At 48.0% G+C, this 14,215-nt stretch overlaps 1 long non-coding RNA gene across 1 annotated transcript in view; it reads left to right on the forward strand.

Moving 5' to 3' along the window:
* The first annotated feature begins 999 nt into the window (after positions 1–999).
* Positions 1,000–14,215, forward strand: part of LOC149462390 (uncharacterized) — a 169,817-nt gene continuing 156,601 nt past the window's right edge. The window contains exons 1-2 of the long non-coding RNA XR_016312655.1: positions 1,000–1,170; positions 7,533–7,618. This is a non-coding gene — a long non-coding RNA (uncharacterized LOC149462390). The remainder of the gene's footprint in view (positions 1,171–7,532; positions 7,619–14,215) is intronic.

The following is a 14,215-nucleotide window of genomic DNA, read 5'->3' on the forward strand; positions in this document are numbered from 1 at the left end:
CACACATAGGGGTGACCATGGCAGGGCACACATAAAGAGGGATGCCCATGGCAGGGCTCACATACAGAGGGATGACCATGGCAGGGCTCACATACATAGGGATGACCATGGCAGGGCTCACATACAGAGGGATGACCATGGCAGCGCTCACATACAGAGGGATGACCATGGCAGGGCTCACATACATAGGGATGCCCATGGCAGAGCTCACATACAGAGGGATGCCCATGGCAGAGCTCACATACAGAGGGATGCCCATGGCAGAGCTCACATACAGAGGGATGACCATGGCAGGGCAAACATACATAGGGATGCCCATGGCAGAGCTCACATACAGAGGGATGCCCATGGCAGAGCTCACATACAGAGGGGTGCCCATGGCAGAGCTCACATACAGAGGGGTGCCCATGGCAGAGCTCACATACAGAGGGGTGCCCATGGCAGAGCACACATACAGAGGAGTGCCCATGGCAGAGCACACATAGGGGTGACCATGGCAGGGCTCACATACAGAGGGATGACCATGGCAGGGCTCACATACATAGGGATGCCCATGGCAGGGCTCACATACAGAGGGATGACCATGGCAGGGCTCACATACAGAGGGATGACCATGGCAGGGCTCACATACATAGGGATGCCCATGGCAGGGCTCACATACAGAGGGATGCCCATGGCAGGGCTCACATACAGAGGGATGACCATGGCAGGGCTCACATACAGAGGGATGACCATGACAGAGCTCACATACAGAGGGATGACCATGGCAGAGCTCACATACAGAAGGATGACCATGGCAGAGCACACAAGCAAGGGTGACAGATCCCTCGGACAGAGAAGTTGCCTGGTGCACAGTCACTCTCCGGGGGAGTTGCAGGGAAGAGGTTGCTCGGGATTGCAGGGAGAAGGCCAGGCTCGGCTTCCTATTGGTCGACGGAGGAGAAGCAGCAGTGCGATCCTCATCCAGCACAGAGGAAAAAATGACGAGGAGGGGCGGGGCGTCCAGTTCCAGCACAACACATGGAGAGGGAGGATACACCCACCTGCAATATCACCAGCAGCACCAGCGACCTCTCCATCTACCTGTCCGCCTGCTCTTCACCTCTCCTCCCCGGATGGGGGATCCCGCCTGGCAGAGCCGGGCCCGGACAGGACACGGCACACAGGACGGTAAGTTGTGCTTTTTCTCTTCTGCTGGGACATCTGCGCCATCAGTGCGGCCATACATACGCAGATCCGGGGTAGCGGCGATCGTGGTCGTTGTGTCTCCCCATATGGGGGGTGTGTGATGGGTGATATTATCGGGGTGCGATGTTTGAGCGGGCACGCCCCCTTTTGTTGTCCCTGCCATGAGTTAGTGCATAGGACGGAGAGGGGATGGGTGGAGGAGGAAGGAGCACATGTCAGATCCATAGACTACTACACCCATCATCATCATCATCACTTCCAGCCATGGCAGGCTCATCGCCCCCTATTCCTGCCAAGGTCAGTGATCAGCGGGGTGTGGGTGGCGATCGGGGTCGGTGATGATGGGAGATGCGGAGTTGCGGTGTCAGGCTGTGACGCACACACCACTTCACCAGCACCGAGCCCTGACTACGTCTGTGTTGCCATGGAGTGTACGGGCTGCAGCCCAGGACGGGCACACCATGGAGGTAAGCTGTGCCCGGGGGTGTCCCTGTCATGGTGGGGGGCCGGGCCCGGGGCTGACAGCCCGTCTGCTCATCACTTCTCTATTCTCAATGTCCGCATTCCAGCTCATGTTGCGCAGATAAAATTCAGCCCTGATGTAAACAGAGAGGCGGGGCTGACAGCTCGGTGTTCCCTCAGCCCCTCCCCCCTCAACTCCACTGGTGTGCCCATCGTGTGCGATCTCCGCACCTGGCAAATCCATGGATCTGATGGGTCTACAGCTATACATACATCTGGATGGGGGGGAGGAGAGGAGTACGCCCCCCGGCCCGGGCCCCCCAACTCTGCCATGCCTCATAAACATCCCGGGCTAGATTCATCGTCACCTCCAATCTCCATGGAAGCGGACAGGATAGCTCCGGTCTATGGCTCCGGTCTATGGCTGGATCCGCTCCTGAGCAGTGGACGGCGTGCAGGGTACAGAGGAGGGGGTGTGTCCGCCTGTTCTCTGGATGTAAACAGCCCGGCGCTGATCATCTCCTCTACACCACAGCCACCGATGTCCCCATCCTTGGACCGGGGAGATGTCTGATCTGTGCCCATCCCGGGACCGGGGAGATGTCTGATCTGTGCCCATCCCGGGACCGGGGAGATGTCTGATCTGTGCCCATCCCGGGACCGGGGAGATGTCTGATCTGTGCCCATCCCGGGACCGGGGAGATGTCTGATCTGTGCCCATCCCGGGACCGGGGAGATGTCTGATCTGTGCCCATCCCGGGACCGGGGAGATGTCTGATCTGTGCCCATCCCGGGACCGGGGAGATGTCTGATCTGTGCCCATCCCGGGACCGGGGAGATGTCTGATCTGTGCCCATCCCGGGACCGGGGAGATGTCTGATCTGTCCCCCCCTCCCCATCCCACATCCCTTCTCTCTCTTCTCCACCACACTCCTCATCTCCCTACATTCCTCCCTCTACACTTGACTTTCACTCATTCCTTCTCTCTTTTCTAACTGATCTCCTCTATCTATCCCTCTCCTTTTTCTCTCTATTTTCCTAATTTCTTCTCTCTCCCTCTTCCCTCCTTTTTTCGAACCCCCTCTCTCTTCCTCATTTTTCTCATTCTTTTCCTTTGCTTCTCTCACCCTCTTGCTCTTCTCGTCTTCCCTCTCTATTTTATCTCCTCTCTGTACTCTCCCTTTCCTTCTCTCACTTGTTCTCATTCCCTCTTCATTTCCTTCCCTCCCTCTCCTCCTTTCCGTCTCCTCCTCCTCCTTTCCGTCTCCTCCTCCTCCTTTCCGTCTCCTCCTCCTCCTTTCCGTCTCCCCCTTTCCGTCTCCCTCCTCCTCCCCCTTTCCGTCTCCCTCCTCCTCCCCCTTTCCGTCTCCCTCCTCCTCCCCCTTTCCGTCTCCCTCCTCCTCCCTCTCTCGCCTCCTCCTTTTCCGTCTCCCCCCCCCCTCTCCTCCTCCTCCTTTCCGTCTCTCCCCCCCCCTCTCCTCCTCCTCCTTTCCGTCTCTCCCCCCCCCCTCTCCTCCTCCTCCTTTCCGTCTCTCCCCCCCCCCCCCTCTCCTCCTCCTCCTTTCCGTCTCTCCCCCCCCCCCCCTCTCCTCCTCCTCCTTTCCGTCTCTCCCCCCCCCCCCCTCTCCTCCTCCTCCTTTCCGTCTCTCCCCCCCCCTCTCCTCCTCCTCCTTTCCGTCTCTCCCCCCCCCTCTCCTCCTCCTCCTTTCCGTCTCTCCCCCCCCCCTCTCCTCCTCCTCCTCCTTTCCGTCTCTCCCCCCCCCTCTCCTCCTCCTTTCCGTCTCTTCCCCCCCCCCCTCTCCTCCTCCTCCTCCTCCTCCTTTCCGTCTCTCTCCCCCCCCCCCCCCCTCTCCTCCTCCTCCTCCTCCTCCTTTCCGTCTCTCCCCCCCCCTCTCCTCCTCCTCCTTCTTTCCGTCTCTCCCCCCCCCCTCTCCTCCTCCTCCTTCTTTCCGTCTCTCCCCCCCCCTCTCCTCCTCCTCCTTTCCGTCTCTCCCCCCCCCCTCTCTTCCTCCTCCTTTCCGTCTCCCTCTCCTCCTCCTCTCCTCCCTCTCCTCCCTCTCCTCTCCTCCCTCTCCTCTCCTCCCTCTCCCTCCTCCTCCCTCTCCCTCCCTCTCCCTCCCTCTCCCTCTCCCTCCCTCTCCCTCTCCCTCCCTCTCCCTCCCTCTCCCTCTCCCTCCCTCTCCCTCCTCCTCCCTCTCCCCCTCCTCTCCCTCCCTCTCCCCCTCCTCTCCCTCCCTCTCCCCCTCCTCTCCCTCCCTCTCCCCCTCCTCTCCCTCCCTCTCCCCCTCCTCTCCCTCCCTCTCCCCCTCCTCTCCCTCCCTCTCCCCCTCCTCTCCTCCCTCTCCCCCCTCTCCCTCTCCCCCTCCTCTCCTCCCTCTCCCCCTCCTCTCCTCCCTCTCCCCCTCTCCCCCTCCTCTCCTCCCTCTCCCCCTCCTCTCCTCCCTCTCCCCCTCCTCTCCTCCCTCTCCCTCTCCCCCTCCTCTCCTCCCTCTCCCCCTCCTCTCCTCCCTCTCCCTCTCCCCCTCCTCTCCTCCCTCTCCCTCTCCCCCTCCTCTCCTCCCTCTCCCTCTCCCCCTCCTCTCCTCCCTCTCCCTCTCCCCCTCCTCTCCTCCCTCTCCCTCTCCCCCTCCTCTCCTCCCTCTCCCTCTCCCCCTCCTCTCCTCCCTCTCCCCCTCCTCTCCTCCCTCTCCCCCTCCTCTCCTCCCTCTCCCCCTCCTCTCCTCCCTCTCCCCCCTCCTCTCCTCCCTCTCCCTCCTCCTCTCCTCCCTCTCCCTCCTCCTCTCCTCCCTCTCCCTCCTCCTCCTTTCCGTCTCCCTCTCCCCCTCCTCTCCTCCCTCCCTCTCCCTCCTCCTTTCCGTCTCTCCCCCTTTCGGGCGCTCTCTCTCTCTCTCCCTTTCCATCTCTCCCCCTCCCTCTCCCCCTTTCGGGTTCTCTCTCCCTCACTATAACACGACTTTCTATCTGACTCTGCTTCATTACCTATCTAAATATTCCCATCTCTCTCGCTTTCCTTTTTTTTCTGGCTCTCTCCCTCCATCTCTTCTATTCTTTCTCATCATCTTGTTTTCCTAATCTCTGTCTCTTTCCCTCGTTCCTCTTTCTCTCACCCTCTTCTTTCCTTCCTCTTGCCCTGTTCTCTTTTGGAAACATCATAATGTTATTCCTGGAAGAAAACCCATGTATCTTACAGAAATAGTGTTGATCTGTCAATGAATCCTTCATTTCCATTATTAACATCAAAAGTGTATTGTAAAACTCTTAAGTACAGGCTGTGATTTAAAGGGAACCTGTTATGAGAGAAACGTTGGCTGCCAGTGCTGAGCCGTCCAGAACATTTTGGTTGCTTGTCTGTCTAATTGTCTCGCTGTAGTACTTCTATTCACGAAGGCAAGCCAGGTATGCCGATTACTGCCTCTGACTTTTCTCTGACTTTAATGGTCTGCACATTAATGGATCAGTGACTCAAAACGTATTGATGCCAGTAGATGACCATTACAGCCAGGCAACTAGCATTTCCAGAAGGTCAGCACTGAAACCTTTTCAGAATAGGTTTTCTTGAAGAAAAAAAAAACTCTTTCTAAATGGCATGTTCTGTTCACGTAATGTGCCATTATGAGGTGCCGAGTACCTGCTAAGGACAGAGGTGCACAGTGCTGTCACACTACATTGATCAGCTACAAAGTGCTTCAGTGCTTGCAGCAATGCAGTTGTATGGAGCTTTAATCTGCCAAAGGGGGGAGCACTGTGTATGTGTAAAAACGGGTTCAGAATATAGACTTAAAAATGAGAATGTGAAATGTCATTCTGTCTTTTTAATGAGCCGATTCATCTGTGTGATTAAGCTTGGAATGAAGGCTGTCGAAAGCCCTGACTTTTGCAAGAAAGTCAGCAGGTATCCATGCTGTCATGTAATGATTTACAAAGGTCAATGAAGGCTTTGACAGTTTAGGAAGAAAGTCAGTAAAACCCCCGACCTTTGCAGTGCCCCCTGCCCCTTGCTGAAAGGGTTAAATACCATTTAGTCTAGTGGTGCAGAGATAAGGTGTCTTACCCTATCCCTCGCTGTTCTCTTCTTAAAGTGCAGCTGCGAGGGGTCCCTCAGCGTCATCGCACACAGTGCAGGGCTAATATCTCAGTGTTGTATGTGAAGAGGTAAGTCTGCAATCGGGGCTAGAAGCACCTTAGAGGGGCAAGAACGCTGAATTGATTCCATGGATGGAGGGAGCCTACTGGATCCAGGAATAAAGTTAGTATTATACTTTACCCCTGATCCTCTAGACCAGGAGTGTCAAACTCCATTTTATCATGGGCCGTATCAGCATTGTGGTTGCGCTGAAAGGGCCAGTTGTATCTGTAAGACTAGATGTCCAGAGCATCCCACTCCCCATTATGTCAGATGTCAAGAATCCTACACCCTCCTTGACATCACCATGCGCTCCCTTTTGGAGGCAGAGCTAGACATCAGAAAGTGCAGGGTCTGGAGGAGGACCAGAGGTAGGGTGGAGTCAGTTACCAGAGTCTGCTGAATGCTGAGATCAGGGGAGGTAGAGATGAGAGGGTGCTGCAGCTGCACTGAGAGGTGCAGGATTTGGCAGAAGAGTTCTATTCTCATCTCTGCTTCCGACTGCTTAAACAAGGGGGTACCTGCAGGAGAGGTGCAAGGGCCATATGAAATGGTCTGGAGGGCCGGATTTGGCCCGTGGGCCTTGTGTTTGACACCTGTGCTCTAGACTAAGTGGACATTTACCTTAATCTGTGGGGGGAACTGAAGTGTAGATTTTGTCTAGATGTCCGGAGTTCAGCTGTACTGCCTCTTGATAAGGAGTTTGTTTTTTTTGTTTTTGTTTTTTTTCTTGTAATGTGGTCAGTGCTGCGTGACGAAACAGTGCATTACTCCATGTTCTGAGATTTCAATGATTTTTTTTTTTTCTTTTTCAAGATGCAGATTTAAGAGTTCGTCTTAATGTAAATGTTTATTAATGGGTGTTAATCTTTAAAAAGAAACACAACCTATTATTGTTTCTAAGTATAATTGGAGTTGTACAGAGGGACATCCATATCTGATCATTATATACGTACGCTTTGTTTCCTGTTTTGTCATGTTATACAGTACTTTTGCTTTATTCTTCCTTTTTGCAATTCATGTCTAGGAGTCAATTGACCCATTGAAAACAATGTTCTGTCTGTGTGGCTGATATTTTATCTTGGCAGATTGCAGTTGGGCTAGTGGCTAATCCACACATTTTGTGCATTAATAAAATAAAAATAGAAAACCAATCATGACAAATGTGAAAGTCATACAAAAATGTACTTTAGAGAGGAGCTCCTGTCTTCCCCCCCCAAAAAAAAAAGTCGCAGCTGGTGACTTTTAATATAAGGACACTTACCTGTCTGGGGATCCAGCGCTGTCCTCACCCGAGCCAATCTTTTTCTTGGCTAAGCCTTGCAACTTCACATCTGGTTTCCTAGTGCGCTTTTGTGAGTCACACTGCAGTTTGTGAATGGTCCTGCAGTCTTCTGGGACCTGTGATATCTCCCAGAAGGCAAACTTTTGCTGATCACCCCTGTCAAAACCAAGTAACCCCCCCCCAAAAGTGCCATATGTTAAGGGGAGGGGGGATGATGCAAACAAGTGGAACTTTCCCTTTTGGGGGGAGTTCCCTTTTAAGGTAAACATTTCTAAAAAAACTCAAAACATGTGCACCCTGAAAATATATTCTACTTTCCCATTAGAGGCATGTTGCAGCCAATGCCAAACTTTTGAAGCTGGTAAAGTCTGAAAACATAAATTTTCTTATTTGCAGGGTATCAAAACTAATCTAGTTCTAGTAGTGAATTGTCCATTTTTTTTTTTTTTTTTTTTTCCCTGCGTAAAAATCCAGGGGTGAAGCTTGACAGCCAGTGTGTGCAAAACAAATGGGCATCTTGGGAGGAAAGAGTGACTGCATCAGCTGACCTTTCCTAGGAAGTAAGTGAAACTACTGTGTGTTTTTAAAATACTTGAATCCAGATCAGCCTTTCTCAACCAGGGTTCCTCCAGAGGTTGCTTAGAGGTTCTTTGAGCATTGAGCAACTACTGCCTCTCTGATTAAAAAAAGAAAATCAAACAAAACACTGAGACTCATGGCCTTTTAAGCTATCTGTAAGGGAAGGGGACGGGGCACCCATTGACCACCATGCTAATGTACTATGAGCTTTAGCTATAGTAATTATAAGCAGGGGTTCCTTGTGACTGAATAGTTATTCCAAAGAATCCTGCATGTTAAAAAGGTTGAGAAAGACTGATCCAGACATATCTAGTAGTAGTAGTTGGTCACAATCAAGTAGACTTGCTGAATGTTGATGTTTCACAGTTTCTCCAAGCCTTTTCTTCACTTCCAATGAGCATTAGAAACACAGGAGCGGGGGTTCCCTATGACCAGTAAGTTATTTCAAGGGTTCCTTGGTGTTAAAACGGTTATGAAAGACTGATCCAGTAGTAGTTAGTTACAATCAACTGAACGTCTGTAATGTTAAAGGCGTTTGGTAGCTAATCCAAGCCACTTCTTTTGAATATAAGGAACATACGCCACCATTTATATCCTCACAGGTAGCACCAGCACGTTGGTCCCGTTACAGATATTCTTGTCCTAGAAGGGGATGGAAGGTGTAAAAATTTGTTTACAACTTCCAATCCTCGTCTTGGACAATAACATCTACGTTTCCGTGTTGGTTGGGTCATGCTGTTGGTGCCACCCGTGTGGGTATAAATGTTAGCGTATTTTCTTGACAGTCATTGGAACTGATAAAATGGCTTGGATAGGCTACAAAACATCTTCTTTGTTAGAGAATGTGTCCAGGAGTAATGGACTAACCACTACTAGCTTTACCATGGCCTGGATAAGGAGCCTTCAAAGACATAGAATGACCCTTTCTTTAAAAGCGGTAGTAAACTCCCCTTGTCTTGTACTTGCTGGTAAATCTATACATAAAGATTACCTGTAAGTACAGTAAATATCGTCTAAACGTGCACCATTTAGGAAATATTTGTACGTTTAGCAGCTGGTGACATCACTGGCATATGCGCACTGCCCATGCCGTCCAGTGAGCGAGCTGTGATGCGTGCGGGAGTGACATCACAGCGGCTCGACCATTCAAACAGCCAGAGCCCCCGAACCCAGAATGAATACCACATGAAGATGGAATCCCTGTCAGCGGTGATGGCGCACCACTGCAGGGATCCATTTCTTGGGTAAGCTTGTTCTAATGTGCTAGTGGTGAAAGGCTATTACACAATCTTAACCTCTTCGCGCCGGCCGCACGCAAATGTGCAGCCTCCCGGCGTCTGGGCCTTGAAACTGAGCAGCCGCACATTTGCGTGCAATTAAGAAAAACATGTGCTGAGAATGCGTGCTCCCAGAACACATGTCCAGTACTCACGGAAAGGTTTCGATCGGGATCATGTGACCACCGTGACGGTGAATCATGGCTGTCACATGACCTTAAACCCCGCCCTGCCTATCGGCTTCTGAAACCCTTAAAGGGTCGGGAGGCGCCGGCGCCAAGGGGTTAAATCCCACAAGGAAGTGATAGTTCCAGTTTACTTAACATTTATGTTGTCAAAGTGATGATTTCCCTTTAAGTTACCAAATATTAATAGCTGAAGAAAGGTCTAGACATATCAGTTCCCCAGAGATAATTTACTTCCTGTTTTTGTGGGAGGTCTAACATTTGGAGTTTCTGTGGTATTTTATTGCCCTCACAAGAAGATAGCAGAAGTTCTGATAATGCGATCTGATGGAGAGTTTCAGACATTACATTTTAATAAAATAGAGAACCCTGGTGCATTGTACCCCATGGCTACTAATAAAACTTATATTAAACTGTGGAAGGCAGGCTTATGTTTTTTCAGTTGCTATTTGTCCTGTTATAAAACATTCCACCATTACTGCTGAGCTTCTGGAAGATATCAATAAAAACGCAGATTGGTCCAGTTTTGCATTCATTAAAAAGCATTCAATATTGGATCAGTACACATTTTATACAAAATTTTTATAATTCTTAGGCCGGCCATACATGGGTCGAAAATCGACCGATGTATCGTTCAAAAATCGGACTTAAGAATAATCGGCCGATTTTCGCTGTTAGTGGGTTAATGGCACCGGGCGATTTTTGTGCTTCCTCCCCTTTTCGGTGATCAGGCATGTTGGAAAATTCATGAAAAACGACAGATTTTCGAATCGATGGTCAAATCTCATGATCGTGTTTCCGAAAAGAATATGCGCATGATCCATGACCTGGAAGGAACAGAAGTTTTGCATGTTATATGGGGTGAACTTTTTTGTCTTGGTCGGCCGATTTTCGAAATCAATGAAGGTACCATTGGATTACCGTGCGAACTACGTTTCCGATTTTCGGACGAAAAATCGTTCGGCATTCAAACCATGTATGGCCTGCATTAGCTTTGCAGCAGTTCAATGGGACAGAGGTGGTCAGCACTTGGAGCCACTCAAGACACCATTGTTTTGCATAGTGCTGTCAGTCCTAATGTTCCTTACAGAAGGGAAAACAAATGGGTGACCTTGCCTTTGCGCTGCTGCTCTTTTATTATCCAACCTGGAAACAGACAGACCTTGTCCTTGACCAAGCTGTATTTATTAACTACAGCAAAGAAAATTTAGGGCATAAGACTAGGGTATGCTAATGCAGGGCAAAAAAGGTTATCTAGTAAAATACTGTGCGGTATAGAAACAACATCTTCAATTAAATTAAAAAATTGTATTAGATTTATTTGGAAAAAAAAGATACAAATAGATATGTATAGAAACAACATAGTAGCATCCGAACTCAAGTTGTACAGCCCCGTTCACATCTAAGCAGCTCTCCCATGGCATATTTTTTTGAGAATTTTTGTAGCCGCATTGTTCATTGGTTTGTTATTGGGGCTGCTGGAGATCAGACGGTACACAACTCCTTTTTAAGAAGTATATTCCTGTTGCCTCCTCTATGGAGTTGTGTGTGTTTTATGCTGTAGGATTTCTACAGAAGTCAGATTTGTAAACTGAGTGAACTTTTTGAATTTAGTACAGTTTCTATGGTGACTGGATAGGATTAGCAGCTGACCCATTGCTTTCATAAGCTGCCTGGTACTGTTTCTACATTCGTGATGTGACATGCATTACTTAGTTACATACATGCATTACCTATTACATGGTTAGCCTGGTTGAAAAGAAGACACAAGTCCATCTAGTTCAAGCAATGAAAGGGGAAAAAAATACAACCTTCTCTCTCTCCCTCTCTCTCTCTCTCTCTCCCTCCCTCCCTCCCTCCCCCCCCCTCTCTATCTATCTATATATATATATATAAAATCCTAACCCACAGTTGATCCAGAGGATCTGTTACTGTGAAAAAGCCTTTCTATATTTTGAGATTAAATCTATTTTACTCTAGACATAAAAGAAAGGGTGCCCCCTTGTCCTCTGTGATGATCATAACCACTTGCCCTCCAGAGGATTTACCCTCCTTCCTGACCAGGTCATTTTTGCTGTGTTCCTTTAACTGACAATTACACAGTCATGCAACGCTGCACCCAAATTAGATTTACATCCTTTTTTCCCACGAATAGAGCTTTCTTTCAGTGGTATTTGATTGCCTGTGCCTTTTTTTTTTTTTTTTTTTTTTTTTTGTGCTATAAAAATAAAAGAACGACAATTTTGAGAAAAAAACATTATTTTTGACTTTTTTATATTAAACATGTCCAGTACAAAAAAAAAAAAAAATAAATCATAGTAAATTTAGGGCAAAATGTATTCTGCTATATATCTCTGCTAAAGAAAATCCCAATACAGTACGTGGAAATGAATTGGTTTATGTGACAGTTATAGTGTTAACAAATGGTGGTATATACAGTGCATCCAGAAAGTATTCACAGCGCTTAACTTTTGCCACATTCTGTTATGTTACAGCCTTATTCCAAAATGGATTAAATACATTTTTTTTCCCTCCAACATTCTACAAACAATACCCCATAATGACAATGTGAAAGAAGTTTTGTTATGAAATCTTTGCAATTTATTACAAATAAAAAACAAAAATAAACTCCACATGTACGTAAGTATTCACAGTCTTTGCCATGACACTCAAAATTGAGCTCTGGTGCATCCTGTTCCCACTGATCATCCTTGAGATGTTTCCACAACTTGATTGGAGTCCAGCTGTGGAAAATTCGGTTGACTGGACATGATTAGGAATGCATAAACCTGTCTATATAAAGGTCCCACAGTTAACAGTGCATGTCAGAGCACAAACCAAGCCATGAAGTCCAAGGAATTGTCTGTATACCTCCAAGACAGGATTGTATCAAGGCACAGATCTGGGGAAGGGTACAAAAAAATGTCTGCAGCATTGAAGGCCCCGATGAGCATCATCCGTAAATGGAAGATGTTTGGAACCAACAGGAATCTTCCTAGAGCAGGCTGCCTGGCCAAAATGAGTGATCGAAGGAGAAGGGCCTTAGCCAGGGAGGTAACCAAACTCCTGATGGTCACTCTGAAAGTGCTCCAACGTTTCTCTCTCTCGAGAGGAGAACCTTCCAGAAGAACAACCATCTCTGTAGCACTTCACCAATCAGGCCTGTATGGTAGAGTGGCCAGACGGAAGCCACTACTCAGTAAAAAACAAATGGCAGGCCACCTGGAGTTTGCCAAAAGGCACCAGAGGGACTCTATGACCAAACAAAACTCTCTGGTCTGATGAAATGTCTGAAGGAAACCAGGCACCGCTCACCACCTGGCCAATACCATCACTACAGTAAAGCATGGTAGTGGCAGCATCATGCTGTGGGGATGTTTTTCAGCAGCAGGAAATGGGAGACTAGTCAGGATTGAAGGAAAGACGAATACAGCAATGTACAGAGACATCCTTGATGAAAACCTGTTCCAGAGCGCTCTGGACCTTAGACTGGGGCAACGGTTCACCTTTCAACAGGACAACAACCCTAAGAACACAGCCCACATAACAAAGGAGTGGTTACAGGCCAACTCTGTGAATGTCCTGGAGTGGCCCAGATTTGAACCCGATTGAACGTCTCTGGAGAGGTCTGAAAATGGCTGTGCACCGATGCTCCCCATCCAACCTGATGGAGCTTGAGAGGTACTGCAAAGAAGAATGGGAGAAATTGCCCAAAAATAGGTGTGGCAGGCTTGTAGCATCATACTCTAGACAACTTGAGGCTGTAATTGGTGCCAAAGGTGCTTCAACAAAGTGTTCAGCAAAGGCTTTGAACTTATGTACATGTGTTTTTTTTATTTTTAATAAATTGCAAAGATTTCAAAACTAACTTCTTTCACGTTCATTATGGGGTATTGTTTGTAGAATGTTGAGGAAAATAATGAATTTAATCCATTTTTGAATAAGGCTGTGTCATAACAAAATGTGGCAAAAGTTAAGCTCTGTGAATATTTTCTGGATGCACTGTATACTGGGATTTGTTTTTTATTTTTACTAGTAATGGCGGTGATTAGCAACTTACAGCAGGACTGCGGCTGGCATTCTGACACTTGGGGGAACTGACCTGGTGTCACTGGCATCTATAGCGACACCAATACAGTGATCAAAATAGCAGGAGCGCTGCCTCGGTATATGTTATGACATGAAAAACATGCTTTAATAGTATATTAAAGTCCCAAATGTGAAATCAAGTGAACAAAAATCCATTTCGCATCCAGAAGGTGATAGGCGGGGAGCACAGAGCACTTGTGTGTCCCCTCTCTCACCAACTTTAATGGACTCTTATGGTGAAATAAGAGTCTTTCATGCTTTTGGTGGGGTATAGGAAGTCATGCTGGAGCTTGTAGTCCTCTTGATTTAAATATTGCTTGTTATTCCCAGTGATTCAAATGTAGAGCCGATAGATATATATACATATAAGGAATGGAGAGAGGCATCCAAAATAGTGTAATTCCATTTTATTACTAAAAGCAGACACACTGGTATTGCACTCCCATGTTTCCAGATACAATAGGCATGAATCTCCAAGTGTACAATAGTAGGTCGCTAGTATTCCACAAAGCTCCTAAGCTTAGTATCGCCACGTCCATGCCTGATGCATTTCACCCCTCCCACTGGGTGTCTTCAGTCCCTAGTTTGTAGGATGCATGCATATTTTTAGCCCCCAAGTTCATAACTTTACATTTATCAACATTAAACTTCATTTGCCACCTAGTTGCCCAATTAAACAGTGCATTGAAGTTGGCTTGTAAGTTGGAGACATCCTGTAAGGACGTTATTCCACTGCACAGCTTGGTGTCATCTGCAAAGACTTAAACAGTAGTTTTAATCCCAGACCCTATATCGTTTATAAATATATTTGAAAAGGAAGGGTCCCAACACCGAAACTTGGGGTACACCACTGATAACCTTAGACCGTCATTCAGAGCTTGAATGATTAACCATTACTCCCTGAATTCGGTCTTTTAGCCAGTTTTCTATCCATTTACAAACTGATTTTTCCAAGCCTGTAGACTTTACCTTACACATTAGCAGTGTGTGGGGAACTGTGTCAAACACTTTTTTGCAAAATCCAAGT

The sequence above is a fragment of the Staurois parvus genome, unplaced genomic scaffold (genome assembly GCF_062004578.1).
Source record: "Staurois parvus isolate SC_StPar_1 unplaced genomic scaffold, SC_StPar_1.0 ptg000175l, whole genome shotgun sequence".
Taxonomy (NCBI): Eukaryota; Metazoa; Chordata; class Amphibia; order Anura; family Ranidae; genus Staurois; species Staurois parvus.